Source organism: Alexandromys fortis, unplaced genomic scaffold (genome assembly GCF_014885135.2).
Source record: "Alexandromys fortis isolate MF-2015 unplaced genomic scaffold, M_Fortis_MF-2015_v1.1 scaffold_17, whole genome shotgun sequence".
Lineage (NCBI taxonomy): Eukaryota > Metazoa > Chordata > Mammalia > Rodentia > Cricetidae > Alexandromys > Alexandromys fortis.
This window is the reverse complement of record NW_026067896.1, coordinates 12,738,929-12,742,664: the sequence shown is the minus strand read 5'-3', so window position 1 is coordinate 12,742,664 and position 3,736 is coordinate 12,738,929. Positions and strand designations below refer to the sequence as shown.

General features: G+C 40.7%; 1 long non-coding RNA gene across 1 annotated transcript in view; it reads left to right on the top strand.

Moving 5' to 3' along the window:
* The first annotated feature begins 1,217 nt into the window (after positions 1 to 1,217).
* LOC126514321 (uncharacterized) overlaps positions 1,218 to 3,736 on the top strand; it is a 5,077-nt gene continuing 2,558 nt past the window's right edge. Inside the window, exon 1 of the long non-coding RNA XR_007595551.1 lies at positions 1,218 to 1,730. This is a non-coding gene — a long non-coding RNA (uncharacterized lncRNA). The remainder of the gene's footprint in view (positions 1,731 to 3,736) is intronic.

Genomic DNA, 3,736 nt, shown 5'->3' with positions numbered 1-3,736 from the left:
GTTAAGGAAATGTGTGAATGACATTTCTGGTTAGTGTTAAAAATCTTCTGGGGCCTTTGTAATGTACCGGGGACTCTATGGGCTTTGGAAATGGGGATTCAGGTTGAGATTCTCCCCTCTGTTAGTGGCTTGACCTTAAGGCAAGCAACTTCTCCGGGCTTCATCCTTCCCACTCATAGGATTATAAAAAGATTCCACAAGAAACTGTTTCTGAAGCTTCTCCTAGAGTGCCTGGCACATAGTAGGCTCACAAAATGTACACAACACTCAGTCAATAAAGATCCCTTCATTGTTCTAGAACAATAACCCCTGTGCAATACTTTGGTCAAGGGGTGTCTAGGAAGGTGTAGGCTACAGTATTTCAAGAGTACGTAAGCTTGACATGGTAGCAGTTCTGTATTATCCTTGAAGGACGAAGCAGAAGGGGTTGGAGTTCAAGTGCATCCTGGAATATATAATTAAACTCTGTTTAGAAAAAAAGAAAAGGAGAAAACATAAAGCCACTTCTGTATATGGAAAAATCATTATGGAATAGATATTTAATCAAGCCTGCCTTTAAAACTCTGATTTTGGATAAACTGACATTGGTCTTTTTTGTTATAAATCAATATTCACCTGCCATTTGAGCCAATAGGCTTCTGAACTGCATATGATAATTCAGTAACACCCCCAAACACAATGTCTATTAATAGACATCTCCTAAGACACCCCCCACCAAGGAATGATGATGAGGATTACTGTGGCATGTTGATATTGATGTACCATGCTGCAACGGTCTGCCAAAACTTGATACGAATGTTGAATTCGATTTCAAATTGAATTACCATTTAAATGAATTAGAGAATCAAAATTTATACATAAATATGATTTTAAATTTTAAGAGAAGATATTATATAAATATAAGAATATATATATATACATATAGTAATTTTCTTTATGATTGAAAGAGAAATTTCTCAGCCTGGTCTACAAAGTGAGTTCCAGAACAGCCAGGGCTATTCACAGAGAAACCCAGCCTTGAAACTAGCTTACACCCGCCTCAAAAGAAAGAAATTTCTAATGTATCTTTGTAAATCAATACCTCTCAGTTTAGCTAGAGATGATAATGGCTTTAAGATGTTTTCACTATTAAAGGAGCAAATAAATATACATGGAGTATTTATTATGTGCTAAATGGTTTGTAATGGCAATTAACTTTTCAATACCTTGGCAGATATTTGGGTGCACTGCTATCATTTTCTTGCAACCTTCTACATTTTTTCTTACTAATAAACTTGATTTCTTCAGATGTGTGCTGTCATGGAGCACTTTCCAGATGATCAACAAAGATCCAGCCATGGTGTCCTGACATTTAACCAGGGATAGGCATAAGGATGCACACATGACTCCAAGCTGGTCAACTGTATCCAAGAAGAACCTGTCTAGGGACTTCCGAGCAACAGTTTTCTCTTGCCAAAAAGCAAACCATACAAGAGGGAGCCTTTTCCACCTTGAAGCGTTGGGTATTTGGACATGAGGATATACTTTTTGGAGCTGTTAAAGACTTCTCTTGACCATGACAGGGAGCCAAGACTATCTGCTTCTGAACAACTGAGTTGCAGTATCTTCCTTGAAATGAACAGCCTCTGGAATATGTGAGAGATTGGACAAATCAGCCACAGTTGTTGAAGCCACTGCATCCAGACACTGGCAAGGAAAAGGATCCCAACTAATGTGCTCCTACTTCGCAGGTTAGGTCATGGAACTTTAGGTGGGCTAACACACTTAGTTAAGATATTAACAGATACCAGACAAAGAAGAAAAATTGTATCTGTCAGAATCTAAAACCCTGGTTCTGTGTTGTGTAAAAAATGAGTTAAAAATGTTTCCCTTTATTACATTATTTTTCATGAACTCCCTAACCCTCAGCATCTAGAACTATTCAGTAACTGCCTCGGGTCAAGTACCCATACAACACAGAAGCTAAAAGGCACATGATATTCCCCAGCCAGCCTTCCTCTATGACAGTCCACGGCTGTCACATCACCTGTTTTGGCTACTCATTGCCAATGTACTAGGTACAGTGCGTTAAGTGCTTTACATATGTGACTTTACTGTAACAATAACCATGTGAAGTGGGTCATTTCAGACAAAGAAACATTTTAGAAGGTCTAAACAACTTGCCCAAAGTCCTGAAGCTTGTCAGAGCCAAAGCCATGATATTAAATTTAAATTTAATATCACTTTAAATTTAAAAGCACTTTAAATTCCTTATGTTATACTTTGTATATTTCCACCACCCTACTCTACCATAAGCTGTATCTGAAAATCCCGAGTAGAAATCACTTTTCTCAGTTTCTCTTCTGCTTCTACAATGAAACCATACAATCAGTAGAAATTTTTGAAAGAAAAATACAATTTACTTTTGCCAAGACAAAACAAGCAAGCAAAAAAGGGAATAGCTTAATATGATGCCCAGATGCCTGCCAATAAATTTTAATATCTTAGGTTGGAAGGTTGTTGACATCATGTCCAGCTTTTTCCTTCCCAGAATGGCCACTACAGATATTATTCAATGTGTGCACAGGAACTTTCTCTTGTCTTGGAGTAGCTCACTTTGGTCCAGCTCTGGTTATTAAAGAACTCATTCTTTCTATGAAGCCTTTGCAGCATCATTTTTGTAGGTTCTAGATCTATCTTTTCCAAAGCACAGGCTTTGACCCTACAGAGATCCAGGCTAATATATCCCTGGATAAAATGGGATATTGCTTGCCCTTGATCAACTTCAGGTTTTGCATAAAGGAAAAAAAAAACCTGTTGTAGGGCTTCTATTGCTGTGAAGAGACACTCTTCTCAGAGAAAACTTTTAATTGGGGCTGTCTTACAGTTCAGAGGTTTAGTCCATTATCATCATGGCAGGAAGCATGGAGGAATTCAGGCAGACATGGTGCTGGAGGAGCTGAGAGTTCTACAGTCTGATCCACAGGCAGCAGGAAGAGACAGTTGGGCCTAGCTTGAATTTCTGAAGCCTCAAAGCCCACCTCTCAGGGACACACTTTCTCCAACAAGGCCACACCCATTCCCACAAGGCCACACCTCCTTATAGTGCCACTCCTAGCGGGCCAATGTGGGCCATTTTCATTTACACCACCACAGAACCTCTGGTGTCACTGGGTCAAAGTACGGGTAAGAGTTGGAACTCAGTCTTTGCCATGAATTCCCAGTGGATCTGAGCTTGGGTAGTTACTGAGGATAGAACGCAAGATCTCTAGTTGGTGGTTCAGTCTCTGTGCGGCCCTGTTGATCCCAGGTTAGTTGGTTCTGTGGGTTTTCTTGTGGTGTTCTTGACCACTTTGGCTCCTATAATCTTTCTTCCCCCTTTTTTTTTCACAAGGATTCCCCAAGGACCACCTAATGCTTGGCTGTGGTTCTCTGCATCTGTTTCTTTCAAATGCTTGGTGCTAGGCAGTGTCCTGTAAGACCTACCTCCACTCTTGAGTCACAAAGAAGATCAATTTACAGGGGTAATTGATGGGTTCTTACTAAGGCAGAGTCACTCCTGGTCCAGTGTTCTTTGGTTTTTTGTTTGTTTGTTTGTTTGTTTTCGGGACAGGGTTTCTCTGTGGCTTTGGAGCCTGTCCTGGAACTAGCTCTTGTAGACCAGGCCGGCCTCGAACTCATAGAGATCTGCCTGCCTCTGCCTCCCTAGTACTGGGATTAAAGGCGTGCCCCACAACTACGCGGGGGGGGGGGGGGG